Genomic DNA, 17,687 nt, shown 5'->3' on the forward strand with positions numbered 1-17,687 from the left:
TTTGGGGGTCTTCCACTTGACTTTTTTATTCCATAACCCTCAGGATCATTTAAGAATTTAAGAAATTCCAAATGACTGTCTTACTGCATCCCACCTCAGCAGCGATGGTGCGCTGTGAGAGACCCTGCTTATGCAGTTCAAAAACCCGACAACAATAAAAAAGGGAGAGTTTTTTTGCCTTTGCCATCACAATGTGTGACTACCTGACAGAAAATGACAATGAATCCACAGATTTGGCCTTTTAAAGGCATGTGGTCCTAAACTTTTGATCAGCTGAAAAACAGTCCGTTTCAGTTTATTTGTTGTTTTCATTAAATTGAATGCTCAAATTTTTTTTTGTCTCACTCCCATTTCTTCTTGTTGCATGTTAAAGCTCTACTTGGAACCTTGTTAAGATCCAGCCATGCTAAATATGATTTTTTGCCATTTTTCAAGTGGTCTTAAACTTTTGATCAGGACTGTATATTAATAGTCCCTTGTAAGTGAAGTTTAGTCTTCCAAGAGAATTTACAGCTGTGCATCCTGCATGGTATTCCATATAGATATTAAAACTTACTATACTGAGATGCAGTAAGCATTAAAGGGGTTTTCTAATAAAAAAAAATTTAAAGTTCAGAATGGTATATATATACAGGTCCTAATTAGCATATTGTGATAAAATTAATTATTTTCTGTAATGTACTGATAAACATTAGACTTTCATATATTTTAGATTCATTACACACAACTGAAGTAGTTCAAGCCTTTTATTGTTTTAATATTGATGATTTTGGCATACAGCTCATGAAAACCCAAAATTCCTATCTAAAAAAATTAGCATATCACGAAAAGGTTCTCTAAACAAGCTATTAACCTAATCATCTGAATCAACTAATTAACTCTAAACACCTGCAAAATATTCCTGAGGCTTTTAAAAACTCCCAGCCTGGTTCATTACTCAAAACCGCAATCATGGGTAAGACTGCCGACCTGACTGCTGTCCAGAAGGCCATCATTGACACCCTCAAGCAAGAGGGTAAGACACAGAAAGACATTTCTGAACGAATAGGCTGTTCCCAGAGTGCTGTATCAAGGCATCTCAGTGGGAAGTCTGTGCGAAGGAAAAAGTGTGGCAGAAAACGCTGCACAACGAGAAGAGGTGACCGGACCATGAGGAAGATTGTGGAGAAGGACCGATTCCAGACCTTGGGGGACCTGCGGAAGCAGTGGACTGAGTCTGGAGTAGAAATATCCAGAGCCACCGTGTACAGGCGTGTGCAGGAAATGGGCTACAGGTGCAGCATTCCCCAGGTCAAGCCACTTTTGAACCAGAAACAGCGGCAGAAGCGCCTGACCTGGGCTACAGAAAAGCAGCACTGGACTGTTGCATGTCATTCGGAAATCTGGAGGAAGACTGGGGAGAGGGAAATGCCAAAATGCCTGAAGTCCAGTGTCAAGTACCCACAGTCAGTGATGGTCTGGGGTGCTATGTCAGCTGCTGGTGTTGGTCCACTGTGTTTTATCAAGGGCAGGGTCAATGCAGCTAGCTATCAGGAGATTTTGGAGCACTTCATGCTTCCATCTGCTGAAAAGCTTTATGGAGATGAAGATTTAATTTTTCAGCACGACCTGGCACCTGCTCACAGTGCCAAAACCACTGGTAAATGGTTTACTGACCATGGTATTACTGTGCTCAATTGGCCTGCCAACTCTCTTGACCTGAACCCCATAGAGAATCTGTGGGATATTGGGAAGAGAAAGTTGAGATACGCAAGACCCAACACTCTGGATGAGCTTAAGGCCGCTATCGAAGCATCCTGGGCCTCCATAACACCTCAGCAGTGCCACAGGCTGATTGCCTCCATGCCACGCCGCATTGAAGCAGTCATTTCTGCAAAAGGATTCCCGACCAAGTATTGAGTGTATAACTGAACATAATTATTTGAAGGTTGACTTTTTTTGTATTAAAAACACTTTTCTTTTATTGGTCGGATGAAATATGCTAATTTTTTGAGATAGGAAATTTGAGTTTTCATGAGCTGTATGCCAAAATCATCAATATTGAAACAATAAAAGGCTTGAACTACTTCAGTTGTGTGTAATGAATCTAAAATATATGAAAATCTAATGTTTATCAGTACATTACAGAAAATAATGAACTTTATCACAATATGCTAATTTTTTTAGAAGGACCTGTATATAAAAAAGTGATAGCTCCACTGAACACCAGTGTCTGACCGCTCATCCAATGGAGATGGACCAGGAACTAGAGACCAGCGAGGACCCAGAAGTGCCAGAATGAGAGCCGCAGGAGATTCCCATTCTAGTAAATGATGGGGATCTCAGCAGTCAGACCCCGCTTATCTAACCGTTATCTCATATCCAATGGGAAACTTTAAGACATACTGCCCCTCCAGTGCCCATCACCAATGATGTAGGTATTGTGTCCATCTGAAGGCAGTGGAAGAAGGGTGTTTCTTAGAGTTCCCTATAGTGCTCTGCATGGGGAAGCCTGAGAATGTGGCAGTCATCTTAAAAGGAATCCAACTGGGGATAATAATAGAGGAACAAAGGCAGCATAGGAATATAGAGGGCACCAAGTATATTGACTATGCATCATGTATAGTCAAATGTTTAGGTTTGGACTGGAGTGTCAATTTAACATTAAAATATGTAAAAAAAAAAAAAAAAAAAAATGCAAACCAACCAAAACCCTAAACTCTACTGAAGAGCAGCGATGGCCTCGAAACAAGACTGAATACGGGTGTCAAGGGTCTATGATTTAGATAAGGGTTTAAGGTTTTTGCAAGGGGTCAGACATTCACTGCATGTCTTTATGGCATGTATTCACCCCTCTGGTGGGGAGCTATATTACATAGGATGTGCCCAGACGTTATCTTTTCCTGGCATCTCCTGAGGTAAAGGTCTGATGTCTTAAAGAGTCAGTCCAGGTAAAAGCTAAAAATTCATCCTTTGGCCAAAGTAATGGAGCTGTACATGCTTCCAAAGTATCATTCCCCTGAAGGTGCCCCCTGCCGTTCTCTGCTAGGCCACAGCCTTTTCTGCGATAACAACAGAACAGTGTTCTCCTGATCCAATATAGGGCATACAAGCTCATCTGCAGTATATAAAGAGAAGACCAGTAAGGATGGGGCTGCAATAAAGTTAAGATGTAAAATTACAGTTTATGTCTCTCAGGCTCCATGACACATCATTCACGCTACAATTTGACATTTTCACCTCGGTGGCAGGGCCTTACAGTAGGTGTGACCACTGCTCACTGATATTTATGTACTGAGGGGTAATCGCTATAAAGCTGACTCCATTACTGGCCTTGGAATCGTGGAGTCATGGAGATATGGAGATAGCAGCCAGATACTAGAACGCAGTAACAGGAAATAAAAGAGAGCACGGAAAGTACGGAACACATATACAGTAAATACCATGTGATGGCTGATTTTTTATTTTTAACCAGAGTGGTCCATTAAAGGTACTTTTTTTTAGCCACCCCTAGGACACCGGAACATGCGTATTCAATTTTGATGCCTTGGCCATGATTGATGTAAACAATGAAAATCAGACATCATATAGTATATGAGAATCTCTTTCTAACGAAGCTAGAACCAGCCCTGTACCTCATGTGGGTCCAGAGATCTCCACATTCACCGCTCCAATATCTTTACTAGATTATCTTTGGGCTGGAAGATTAGGGAGTGTGTACTTTCAGGTACGGGTCTCCCTGGAACATATGGCTGGTGGCAGTTGAAGATTTAAACTGAGCATGTGCGACCAACTCAGTGAGACAGACAAAGAATAAGGAAAAGAACAAACAGCAGGTGGAGCTATACAGGGGCTGGTTTTAAAAATCCTTTCACTTACTAAGGTCTCATGTACACGACAGTGTTTTTTCACTGTCAGTGATTTGGCTTCAGTGGTCCGTGTCCGATTTTGCTTCAGTTGTGTTTCCTTCTGTCTTCCTTTTTTTTTTTTTGTCTGACAGGGGAAAAAAAAGGAAGGCTAATGAAAAGTGTACATTTTTTGCACCAAGGTCTTGCAGAAAAAAACGGACACGGACGCGGACACGGATGACATACCAGTTGTGCATCCGTTTTTTTTTTTGACAGACCCATTGATTTGAATGGGTCCGTTCTCCATTTTCCACTGACAAGAATAGGACAGGTTATATTTTTTTGACGGACTGGAATCACGGATCATGGACGCGGAGAAAAAACTGAGAACTATCAGTTTTTTTCACAGCTCCAGAGAAATGAATGGGACCTCCGCTAAACTGTGAAAAATGACGGAACGGATGCGGATGCACACAAAGGCCTCTTTCACACGACCGTAAGGCTTTTTCAGTGTTTTGCGGTCCGTTTTTCATGGATCCGTTGTTCCGTTTTTTGTTTCCATTGTGTTTCCATTTCTGTTTCGTTTTTCCGTTGCGTTTTTCCGCATGGCATATACAGTATACAGTAATTACATAGAAAAAATTGGGGTGGGCAGAACATTTTAAATAGATGGTTCCGCAAAAACGGAACAGATACGGAAGACATACTGATGCATTTCCGTATGTGTTCCGTCTTTTTGCGGACTCATTGTGGACGTGATTTGCGAGCAATAATAGGACATGTTCTATCTTTCAATGGAACGTAAAAATGGAAATACGAAAACGGAATGCATACGGAGTACATTTTTGCGGAACCATTGAAATGAATGGTTTCGTATACGGACCATATACGGAATGCAAAAAACGGATTGCGTACCCATTAAAGTAAATAGTTTGTGGTGTAAAGTGGTGTTCGAGCATTGCAGCCCGCAGCATGAGCACGGGGCGCACACGTTTTTTGCTCCACACAAAAAAAAGAAAGAAACAGCATAGAATCTTCTGCCATTCATTTTCTTTCTATAAATAAATTCTGTCATCAGATGATAATAGAGCATACTAGACGGATAATGACCCGGGGACGTAAGAAAAAAAGAAAAAAACGTACGTATCAAAAGCTCATCTGCCATGACTCTTACAGGTGAAAAAATAAAATAAAAGCAGGGAAGGTGTATAGACAAAGATACCTGCCGCATCTTTTTTTAGATATTTCGTGTCTCAACCATAGTCAGTTGTCATGGAAACTGGTCTTATCAGATTGTTAATGGGCCAATAAGAGGATATCTCCAAACAAATCTCATCACTTGTATACCTAATCCGTCAATCTTGTCTTACTGGCAAGTTTTTAATATATTATTCCAAGATATTCTGTTTGTGTTCTTGAAGCAATTCACTCAGACACAGAGTGAGATATGTGAGAGATAGGCATGGAACACAATGTAAAGCGGGACAATGGCATTTATAGGACAAGTGAATTCTTCTAATGCGGTTTTTCTAGGGGTCGGACAGTGTGACGAGTCTATGGAGCACGTACATGGAGTAATGGTTTGTTATGAAAGTCTTGGTCCAAGTTAACTATTTCCTTACTGAGCGATTTTCCGTTTTTGCGTTTTCATTTTTCATTTCCGGCCTTCCTGGAGCTATAACTTTTTTATTTTTCTGTTCACATAGCCATATGAGGGCTGGCTTTTTGCAGGTCAAGTTGTAATTTCAAATGGAAACATTTAATATTGCATATGATATAGCGTGAAACTGGAAAAAAATTCCAAATGGGGTGGAACTGAAACTAAAAAATAATTCCACCATAGTTTTATATTTTTTGTTTTTATGGTATTCCCTGTGTGGTAAATATTACCTGTTACCTTCAATCTCTGGGTCAATATAGGGTTTTCATCTCTCAGATGCAGTGGTCACATTGTACAACATCATCTGGCGGGGTTAAATGTTTACGATCGGTGTTATCGCTGATTGCAGACATTAGCCCTGGGAGTCTGCTGTGTGGCGGCTATGTTGCCTGCTCCGCTCTGGAATAGGAGCCAAGTCTCTACCGCCGACGTATATAGTCATGTGGTCATAGGGAAAACATAAAATACTGCATCAGGAACAGTGAAGGGTCTACAAGAACAAAATAAGTCAAATTTTTGCTCCTACTATGTCCTGAGTCACGGCCAGGTCCTGCAGCCCTGACATCATTTTCCTGGCTGCAGCGATGACGTCTCATGTGTCACAGGTCACCGTGCAGCCAATCACTGGCCTCAACAGTATAAGTCTACTTTCACACCACCATTTTCTATTATGCAAAAAAAAAAACGGATCCGTCTTGCTCTGCACCATATCGCAGCGTTATTCTGTTCGCAATGGGGATGCAACCAAACGGAACGGAATGCATTCTGTTTCGGTCAGTTGAGTTTTGACAATGAATGGGGACAAAACAGAAGCGTCCCCCCCCCCCAGCTATTGAGATCCTATGACGGATCTCAATAGCGGAAATGGAAAGCGCGGATGTGAAAGAATCCTAAAACACATGACTGTTGAGGAAATTGATTGTCTGCAGGGGTAATATTCTATTTAATCATTTAGTCTTGCTGAGTTTTTTTTTTTTACTTAACATAGACAACCCCTTAACCCCTTTAAATATTCTCTCTCCATTATTTAACTGTAAAGAGGTTGTGCCAATAGCTCTGAAACATGTATAATTGTGCCAGAAATTCTTAAAGGGCATCTGTCAGCAGATCTGTCCCTATGACACCATCTGACCTGTTGCATGTGCGCTTGGCAGCTGAAGGCATCTGTGTTGGTCCCATGTTCATATGTGCCCGCATTGCTGAGAAAAATGATGTTTTAATTTACACAAATGAGCCTCTAGGAGCAACGGGGGCTGCTACACCTAGAGGTTCTGGTCTTTCGCCAAATGCCCGCCCTATGCACTTTGATTGACAGGCCCAAGCAGTGTAAACATCATAACGCCCGAGACAGTCAATCAAAGTGCAGAGGGCGCGGCAGTTACAGAGAGAGCTGAGCCTTTAAGTGTAACGGCAATGCTCCCATTTCTCCTATTCTCCCATTTACATATGAAATGAATGAATGAAACTTAATTTTTATTTTTTCTCAGTAATGCAGGCACATATGAACATGGGACCAACACAGATGCCTTCAGCTGCCAAGTGCACATGGAACAGGTCAGCCAGTGTCATAGGTACAGAACTGCTGACAGATGCCCTTTAATACATTCCCCCTTATCTTAGTAGCAGTCTAAGGGCTCATGCACACGGCCGTTGCTTGGCCGTGGCCGTATTGCGGCCTGCATACAGGGGGTCTGCAATACACTGGCACCGGCCATGTGCACCCCACATCACGGATGCGGACCCATTCACTTGAACATGTTCTATCCTTTTACGGTGCGGACAGATCATGGGCTCATTTAAATTGAATGGGTATCGATCTCTCTTGGCCGCCGCACGGATAATCCCAGTGCATTGGAGACCGCAAATTGAGGTCCCCAATGCACGGAACAGCTGCACAACGGCCGTGTGCATGAGCCCTTATTCTGATATTGAAGGTAACTTAGGTAAATGATACTGGTGGCAGGCATGCTACATATATTAGATATAAGTGAGAAAAATAACAGATCTGCTGTATTACAACTGGTCACTTTATTAGAAGAAAAAACACTCAAGCAATAAAAAACATAACCTTCTTGACGTGTTTCGGGCACCCAGGTCCTTTGTCAAAAGAATGGCATTATCATGAAAAACTGCAGTTAAAATACATGTTAGAAAATAGATTTACCTATCAAGAGAAGCCACATCATGCTTCTATTAGACAGCCCTCTTTGTTATATCAGCATGACTTGTACAGTTGTTGTTCTTGATTCTGCACTTTATAAGAAGCTGAACCTAGAACTTTTATGCGATACTTCCACCTATAACAAATTACCTTGTGAGTGTGACCCTACCCCACAATTCAGAGACTCCCTTGCCAAACGTTTGGCTGAGGTCAGGGGCGTAGTTATAAATGACTGGGCCCCTAGCAAAAAAAAATGTATGGGCCCCCCCTCCCGTATCTCCCACCCCCACATACCTCTCGGACCTCGCCGCCACATCCGCAGCTCCTCATGCACTTGCGACGGTTACGCGTAGGACTGAGCACAGACGGTTGGTCACTGGCAACACATTTGTGCCAGTGTAGGAAATGTATGAATCTAAATGTCTGTGTATTAACCACTTCAGCCCCGCTAGGTGAAACCCCCTTCATGACCAGGCCACTTTTTACACTTCGGCACTACACTAATTTCACCGTTTATCGCTCGGTCATGCAACTTACCACCCAAATGAATTTTACCTCCTTTTCTTCTCACTAATGGAGCTTTCATTTGGTGGTATTTTATTGCTGCTGACATTTTTACTTTTTTTGTTATTAATCAAAATGTAACGATTTTTTTGCAAAAAAATGACATTTTTCACTTTCAGCTGTGAAATTTTGCAAAAAAAAACGACATCCATATATAAATTTTTCGCTAAACTTATAGTTCTACATGTCTTTGATAAAAAAAAAATGTTTGGGCAAAAAAAAAATGGTTTGGGTAAAAGTTATAGCATTTACAAACTATGGTACAAAAATGTGAATTTCCGCTTTTTGAAACGGCTCTGATTTTCTGAGCACCTGTCATGTTTCCTGAGGTTCTACAATGCCCAAACAGTAGAAAAACCCCACAAATGACCCCATTTCGGAAAGTAGACACCCTAAGGTATTCGCTGATGGGCATAGTGAGTTCATAGAACTTTTTATTTTTTGTCACAAGTTAGCGGAAAATGATGATGATTTTTTTTTTTTTTTTTTTCTTACAAAGTCTCATATTCCACTAACTTGCGACAAAAAATAAAAAATTCTAGGAACTCACCATGCCCATCACAGAATACCTTGGGGTGTCTTCTTTCCAAAATGGGGTCACTTGTGGGGTAGTTATACTGCCCTGGCAATTTAGGGGCCCAAATGTGTGAGAAGAACTTTGCAATCAAAATGTGTAAGAAATGACCGGTGAAATCCGAAAGGTGCACTTTGGAATATGCGCCCCTTTGCCCACCTTGGCAGCAAAAAAGTGTCACACATGTGGTATCGCCGTACTCAGGAGAAGTTGGGGAATGTGTTTTGGGGTGTCATTTTACATATACCCATGCTGGGTGAGAGAAATATCTTGGCAAAAGACAACTTTTCCCATTTTTTTATACAAAGTTGGCATTTGACCAAGATATTTTTCTCACCCAGCATGGGTATATGTAAAATGACACCCCAAAACACATTGCCCAACTTCTCCTGAGTACGGCGATACCAGATGTGTCACACTTTTTTGCTGCCAAGGTGGGCAAAGGGGCACATATTCCAAAGTGCACCTTTCGGATTTTGCAGGGCATTTTTTACACATTTTGATTGCAAAGTTCTTCTCACACATTTGGGCCCCTAAATTGCCAGGGCAGTATAACTACGCCACAAGTGACCCCATTTTGGAAAGAAGACACCCTAAGGTATTCCGTGAGGGGCACTGCGAGTTCCTAGAATTTTTTATTTTTTGTCACAAGTTAGCGGAAAATGATGATTTTTTTTTTTTTCTCTTTTTTCCTTACAAAGTCTCATATTCCACTAACTTGCGACAAAAAAAAAAAAATTCTAGGAACTCGCCATGCCCCTCACGGAATACCTTGGGGTGTCTTCTTTCCAAAATGGGGTCACTTGTGGCGTAGTTATACTGCCCTGGCAATTTAGGGGCCCAAATGTGTGAGAAGTACTTTGCAATCAAAATCTGTAAAAAATGACCGGTGAAATCCGAAAGGTGCACTTTGGAATATGTGCCCCTTTGCCCACCTTGGCATCAAAAAAGTGTCACACATCTGGTATCGCCGTACTCAGGAGAAGTTGGGGAATGTGTTTTGGGCTGTCATTTTACATATACCCATGCTGGGTGAGAGAAATATCTTGGCAAAAGACAACTTTTCCAATTTTTTTATACAAAGTTGGCATTTGACCAAGATATTTTTCTCACCCAGCATGGGTATATGTGAAATGACACCCCAAAACACATTGCCCAACTTCTCCTGAGTACGGCGATACCAGAGGTGTCACACTTTTTTGCTGCCAAGGTGGGCAAAGGGGCACATATTCCAAAGTGCACCTTTCGGATTTTGCAGGGCATTTTTTACACATTTTGATTGCAAAGTTCTTCTCACACATTTGGGCCCCTAAATTGCCAGGGCAGTATAACTACCCCACAAGTGACCCCATTTTGGAAAGAAGACACCCCAAGGTATTCCGTGAGGGGCATGGCGAGTTCCTAGAATTTTTTATTTTTTGTCGCAAGTTAGTGGAATATGAGACTTTGTAAGGAAAAAAGAAAAAAAAAGAAAAATCAGCATTTTCCGCTAAATTGTGACAAAAAATAAAAAATTCTAGGAACTCGCCGTGCCCCCCACGGAATACCTTGGGGTGTCTTCTTTCCAAAATGGGGTCACTTGTGGCATAGTTATACTGCCCTGGCAATTTAGGGGCCCAAATGTGTAAGAAGTACCTTGAAATCAAAATGTGTAAAAAATGGCCTGCGAAATCTGAAAGGTGCCCCTTTGCCCACCTTGGCTGCAAAAAAGTGTGACACATCTGGTATCGCCGTACTCAGGAGAAGTTGGGGAATGTGTTTTGGGGGGTCATTTTACATATAACCATGCTGGGTGAGAGAAATATCTTGGCAAAAGACAACTTTTCCCATTTTTTTATACAAAGTTGGCATTTGACCAAGATATTTTTCTCACCCAGCATGGGTATATGTAAAATTTTTTTTTGCATAAGTTAGCGGATATTGATTTTTTTTTGTTTTTTTTCTCACAAAGTCTCACTTTCCGCTAACTTAGGACAAAAATTTCAATCTTTCATGGACTCAATATGCCCCTCACGGAATACCTTGGGGTGTCTTCTTTCCGAAATGGGGTCACATGTGGGGTATTTATACTGCCCTGGCTTTTTAGGGGCCCTAAAGCGTGAGAAGAAGTCTGGAATATAAATGTCTAAAAATGTTTACGCATTTGGATTCCGTGAGGGGTATGGTGCGTCCATGTGAGATTTTATTTTTTGACACAAGTTAGTGGAATATGAGACTTTGTAAGAAAAAACGAAAACAAAAACAGACAAAAAATTTCCACTAACTTGTGCCAAAAAAAATGGCTGAATGGAGCCTTACCAGGGGGGGAGTGATCAATGACAGGGGGGTGATCAATGACAGGGGGGTGATCACCCATATAGACTCCCTGATCACCCCCCTGTCATTGATCACCCCCCCTGTAAGGCTCCATTCAGACATCCGCATGATTTTTTACGGATCCATGGATACATGTATCGGATCCACAGAACGCATGCGGACGTCTGAATGGAGCCTTACAGGGGGGTTATCAATGACAGGGGGTGATCAGGGTAATCAGGGTGATCACCCCCCTGTCACTGATCACCCCCCCTGTAAGGCTCCATTCAGACATCCGCATGATTTTTTACGGATCCATGGATACATGGATCGGATCCACAGAACGCATGCGGACGTCTGAATGGAGCCTTACAGGGGGGTTATCAATGACAGGCGGGTGATCAGGGTAATCAGGGTGATCACCCCCCTGTCACTGATCACCCCCCCTGTAAGGCTCCATTCAGACATCCGCATGATTTTTTACGGATCCATGGATACATGGATCGGATCCACAGAACGCATGCGGACGTCTGAATGGAGCCTTACAGGGGGGTTATCAATGACAGGGGGTGATCAGGGTAATCAGGGTGATCACCCCCCTGTCACTGATCACCCCCCCCCCTGTAAGGCTCCATTCAGACATCCGCATGATTTTTTACGGATCCATGGATACATGGATCGGATCCACAGAACGCATGCGGACGTCTGAATGGAGCCTTACAGGGGGGTTATCAATGACAGGGGGTAATCAGGGTGATCACCCCCCTGTCACTGATCACCCCCCCCTGTAAGGCTCCATTCAGACGTCCGCATGATTTTTACGGATCCATGGATACATGGATCGGATCCGTAAAAATCATGCGGACGTCTGAATGGAGCCTGACAGGGGGGTTATCAATGACAGGGGGTGATCAGGGTAATCAGGGTGATCACCCCCCTGTCACTGATCACCCCCCCTGTAAGGCTCCATTCAGACGTCCGCATGATTTTTACGGATCCATGGATACATGGATCGGATCCGTAAAAATCATGCGGACGTCTGAATGGAGCCTTACAGGGGGGGTGATCAGTGACAGGGGGGTGATCAATGACAGGGGGTGATCAGGGAGTGTATATGGGTGATCACCCGCCTGTCATTGATCACCCCCCTGTAAGGCTCCATTCAGACTTCCGCATGATTTTTACGGATCCATGGATACATGGATCGGATCCGTAAAAATCATGCGGACGTCTGAACGGAGCCTGACAGGGGGGTGATCAATGACAGGGCGGTGATCAATGACAGGGGGGTGATCAGGGAGTTTATATGGGGTGATCATGGGTGATCAGGGGTTTATAAGGGGTTAATAAGTGACGGGGGGGTGGGGTGTAGTGTAGTGTGGTGTTTGGTGCGACTGTACTGACCTACCTGAGTCCTCTGGTGGTCGATCCAAACAAAAGGGACCACCAGAGGACCAGGTAGGAGGTATATTAGACGCTGTTATGAAAACAGCGTCTAATATACCTGTTAGGGGTTAAAAAATTCGGATCTCCAGCCTGCCAGCGAGCGATCGCCGCTGGCAGGCTGGAGATCCACTCGCTTACCTTCAGTTCCTGTGAGCGCGCGCGCCTGTGTGCGCGCGTTCACAGGAAATCTCGCGTATCGCGAGATGACGCGTATATGCGTGACTGTGCGCAGCCCTGCCACCTCCGGAACGCACATGTGCGTTAGGCGGTCCGGAGGTGGTTAAAGAAGATCGTTAAATTGTACAGGGGTCTGTAACACAAGAAGGTGAAAGTACATATCGTGGGGTGTGTATGTGTATTAGACAGAAAGTAGGGATACGTATCTTGTGTAGTTTGGGTATTAGGGAGAGTAAGGGGTATATATCTAGTGCTGATACACGTGTATATATATTTTACAGAAAATTCAGTGCAACATAAAACGTTAACAAAAACTGGAATTTGCGCTATATGTCTGTTCAGACATAATTCGTCTCTTTCATGTTATAAGCTCCCCTCATATATAATTTACTTACAGTTCTGAAGACTCAGGGGTGCTGACAGGCTTGGCCTCAGGGGTGCTGACTGGCTTGGCCTCAGGGGTGCTGACTGGCTTGGCCTCAGGGGTGCTGACTGGCTTGGCCTCAGGGGTGCTGACTGGCTTGGCCTCAGGGGTGCTGACTGGCTTGGCCTCAGGGGTGCTGACAGGCTTGGCCTCAGGGGTGCTGACAGGCTTGGCCTCAGGGGTGCTGACAGGCTTGGCCTCAGGGGTGCTGGCTCGCTTGGCCCGGGCAGAAGGAGTGTGGGAGACTGTGAGGCCTTTTTTCTCCAAGCTGCTCCGGAAAAAAAACTTTTTAAATTACACCTCAGGTCAGACCACCAATCAGACCTCCAATGTTAATCAGACCTCAGCTAACAGCCCCAATAAGATCCCCAATGTTAATAAGACCCCAATAAGACCTCAGATAACACCTCAGCTCAGACACCAATATGAATTACACCCAATCAGACCTCAGATAAGAGCCCCATGCCTTATAGCAGCCCCCAGTAGCCTCGTAGCAGCCCCCAGTAGCCTCATAGCAGCTCCCAGCCTCTCACCAGCCCTCAGTGCCTCTCCTTCAGCCCCCAGTGCCTCTCCATAAGCCCCCAGTGCATCTCCATCAGCTCCCAGTGCCTCTCACCAGCGGCCCCCCAGTGCATCTCCATCAGCCCCCAATGCGCCCTCCCCAGTATTAAAATCATTGGTGGGCAGTGCACCCTCCCCCTTCCCTGTATTAAAATCATTGGTGGGCAGTGCACACTCCCCCCCTCCCCTGTATTAAAATCATTAGTGGGCAGTGCACCCCCCTTCCCTGTATTAAAATCATTGGTGGGCAGTGCACCCTCCCCTGTATTAAAATCATTGGTGGGCAGTGCACCCTCCCCCCCTCCTCGGTATTAAAATCATTGGTGGGCAGTGCGCCCCCCCCTCCCCTGTATTAAAATCATTGGTGGGCAGTGCACCCTCCGCTGTATTAAAATCATTGGTGGGCAGTGCACCCTCCCCTGTATTAAAATAATTGGTGGGCAGTGCACACTCTCCCCTCCGCTGTATTAAAATCATTGGTGGGCAGTGCACCCTCCCCTGTATTAAAATCATTGGTGGGCAGTGCACCCTCCCCTGTATTAAAATCATTGGTGGGCAGTTCGCCCTCCCCTGTATTAAAATCATTGGTGGGCAGTGCACACTCTCCCCTCCGCTGTATTAAAATCATTGGTGGGCAGTGCACCCTCCCCTGTATTAAAATCATTGGTGGGCAGTGCACCCTCCCCTGTATTAAAATCATTGGTGGGCAGTTCGCCCTCCCCCTCCCCCCATCATTGGTGGCAGCGGCAGTTCCAATCGGAGTCCCAGCAGTGTAATGTTGGGGCTCCGATTGGTTACCATGGCAGCCAGGACGCTATTGAAGTCCTGTCTGCCATGGTCAGTTACTCTGCAGCAATATACTTACATGCACTGTGGCCGCCCGACGCTCCTTCTTCTTGTAACTCACAGGTCTGTGCGGCGTATTGCTTATGCTTATAGCAATGTGCCGCACAGACCAATGACTTCTAGAAGTACACATATGAGCCAGCCCGAAAAGAAAGGTGTTTTTTCTACAGTATATAGCTTGGAATACAGACAGGTTGTCAACATCATAAATAAATATATTCCCATACTGTAGCAAAATGAGATTTCTTTTAAGATTTTTACAGGGGGGTATTAAATGTGTTGCTAAAAGGGCCCCTACTGTAGGTTCTATACTTTCCCCTAGCATGTTCCTATCTGAAAAACCATCATGCACTTGGTTGAAATCGAAAGGATTTTATAGGTGTGGACACAAAATTTGCCGGAGTTGCAATTTCGTTGCAACAACAAAAACCTTTTCATTATATAAAACTAACTTCAGTTATAAGATATCCTCTTATATTAAGTGCAATACGAAATACGTTGTGTACCTCATCTTCTGCACCACTTGTAGACTGCAGTACGTTGGATGCACTACTACTAATACCTTAAAAACAAGGATTCGGAAACATTAATAGGATGCAAACAATGAAAAGGCATTGAATGCCTCTGCGGTTTCTCAACATTTTCTTGATGTTGAATTGTTAAAGCACATTCCATCCACAGATGCCTGTTACCCTGGAGATAATTTAACACCAGATTTACTCCCACCTGTTGATGATGTGCCTTCTCTTGATAGGTAAATCTATTTTCTAACATGTATTTTACCTCCAGTTCTTCATAATCATGCCATTCTTTTGACAAAAGACCTGGGTGCCCGAAAGGCGTTAAGAAGGTTATGTTTTTTATTGCTTAAGCGGTTTTTCTTCTAATAAAGTAACCAGTTTGGAATACGGCAGTGCTGTTTTTTTTCTAACTTGTATTCAAGAGTCTCTGCTCATCGTGACACACCGACAGCCTTGTGGATATTGTGGTTCTCTGATTGAGCTGGTAAGGGGGAGATTCCCCGTATCGTGTTTCTTTTTGCATAAATTAGATATAGATATGAAGACTAACCAATTAAGAGACAATCGACTGGGTTCCATAACAGGAAAAATTTATGTAATATGTATAATCAGATTGAATAAACATATGGGATGAATGTGTGATGGCATCATGAAACGCGATGAGTCAAAAAACAATCAGATTTGATCATTAAAGCACCTGGCTGCTAATGAATCATCTCAGCAAACTGAAAAAGGAAGCACTGACTCCATGATTATTAATAGTACTCGGGTTATGATAATCATTCCGTACAACAGAACTGAAGATCGTATTACTCATAACATAACATTACTCAGCTGGGGTGTAACGTATGCAAAGACAATTAAAGAGAAGGATCATTATCACATGACCTTACCATACTGTCCTATCAGGTCATCCACATCTTAGGAAACAGTCAGTAATAGAGCCAGCAGTCATCCATGCAGTCTTGTGCCTAGTCCAATATGCCGACATATGATCAACTGATAGCATGTTCAAGTCTCCTAGGGAGGCAAAAAAAAAGTGAGAAAGAAAAAAATCTCTTTAAAAATATAAAAAGTTTTAAAAAGTTGAGTCAACCACTTTTCCCAATATTTAATATAAAAATAAACAATAAAAAAATAAACATAATTGGCATTGCTGCCTCCGAAAAAATGTCAGAATTATGAAAATGTTAAAGTATTAAGTGAACACTGTAATGAAAAGGAGTATCAAAATGCCACAATTGCCATTTTTGGCCACCGTAGCATCTAATAAGATTGCACAAAAAGTGATCAAAAAGGCATACTGTATTTACCCAAAAATGATACTGATAAAAAAAAACTACAGCTCACCCTGCAAAAAAGGCCCTCGCAAAGCTCTGAAGATGGAAATTAGAGATGAGTGAATTTCGAAAAAATTTGATTCGGCCGGTTTGCAGATTTTTCCGAAAAGATTTCATTCGATCTGAATTTATTTCCTGGCTGCAGAGAGCCTGTATAATGGTGTGGAACACTGTGCCTTGCAGTAACACACATAGGGAGTCTGCTGTGGTAGTGAAACAATACTGTGAGTCAGTATGACAAGCACATGACAGGTGTCGCTCTTAGAATCACTGCACACTTCACTTATTTGTACAGTTACAGGCCAAAACTGACCAAATAACTCAAGTGTGAAGCCTTAGGCCTCTTTCACACGGGCATCCCGGATTTGCTCCGGATGCGTCGCGCGTGCATTGCGTGAAACCCGCTCGAGTGCGCACGCAATTTCAGTTAGTTTTGATTGCGATTGTGTTGCATTGGTCAGTTTTTATCACGCGGGTGCAATGCATTTTGCATGCGCGTGATAAAAAACTGAATGTGTTACCCAGACCCGGACTTCTTAACTGAAGTTCGGGTTTGGGATAGGGGTTCTGTAGATTTTATTATTTTCCCTTATAACATGGTTATAAGGGAACATAATAGCATTCTTAATACAGAAAGCTTACTAAAATGTCGATTGAGGGGTTAAAAAATTGAAAAAAGTAATTCACTTATTTACTTGATCGTACAGCCGGTATCATCTTTTTTCTTCTTCTTTCAGGACCTGAAAAAGGACCTTTGATGATGTAATTGCGCTCACCACGTGGTGAGCGCGGTGACATCAGCACAGGTCCTGCTGAATGAAGATAGAACATGTTGCGATTTTCACGCAACGCACAAGTGATGCGTTAAAATCACCACTCATCTGCACAGCCACATTGCGGGATTCAGTGCGGGTGCAATGCGTTCACCTCACGCCTGTGTGAAAGGGGCCTTATAGGCCGATGTTAGCTCCAGGTAAAAAGAACTGTGCCGAGGCCCAAGATCCTGCTGTAGCGTGAAAGAGCGCACTCCTTACACCTTCATCAGCTGATTCCACATAGATGTCTAAAGAACCTGTTCTATTAAATGCTTATACAAGTAGAGCCCCCCGACAAAGTGGAGAGGGTGTCAGTTTGTGTTGACGTCACTGATTATTTTGCCCTTCCTCTGATCCATCAGAACAATAACCCCCCAAAAAAACGATCCTGTCTGTTAAGCATCCGCCTTGACCCGGTCAGCATTTGGTAATCCATCAGTATTGCTAAAGCCAAAAAATAACAGGAGTGGATCTAA

At 43.3% G+C, this 17,687-nt stretch overlaps 1 protein-coding gene and 1 long non-coding RNA gene across 3 annotated transcripts in view; one reads left to right on the forward strand and one right to left on the reverse strand.

Annotated features, from left to right (window-relative positions):
- Positions 1 to 17,687, forward strand: part of GLRA2 (glycine receptor alpha 2) — a 219,321-nt gene that overhangs the window by 82,426 nt on the left and 119,208 nt on the right. The gene's annotated exons all lie outside the window — the stretch shown is intronic.
- LOC122930364 overlaps positions 1 to 17,687 on the reverse strand; it is a 238,235-nt gene that overhangs the window by 42,697 nt on the left and 177,851 nt on the right. The window contains exon 2 of the long non-coding RNA XR_006388122.1: positions 15,950 to 16,076. This is a non-coding gene — a long non-coding RNA (uncharacterized LOC122930364). The remainder of the gene's footprint in view (positions 1 to 15,949; positions 16,077 to 17,687) is intronic.

This window comes from Bufo gargarizans, chromosome 3, assembly GCF_014858855.1.
Source record: "Bufo gargarizans isolate SCDJY-AF-19 chromosome 3, ASM1485885v1, whole genome shotgun sequence".
In the NCBI taxonomy this organism is placed as follows: Eukaryota; Metazoa; Chordata; class Amphibia; order Anura; family Bufonidae; genus Bufo; species Bufo gargarizans.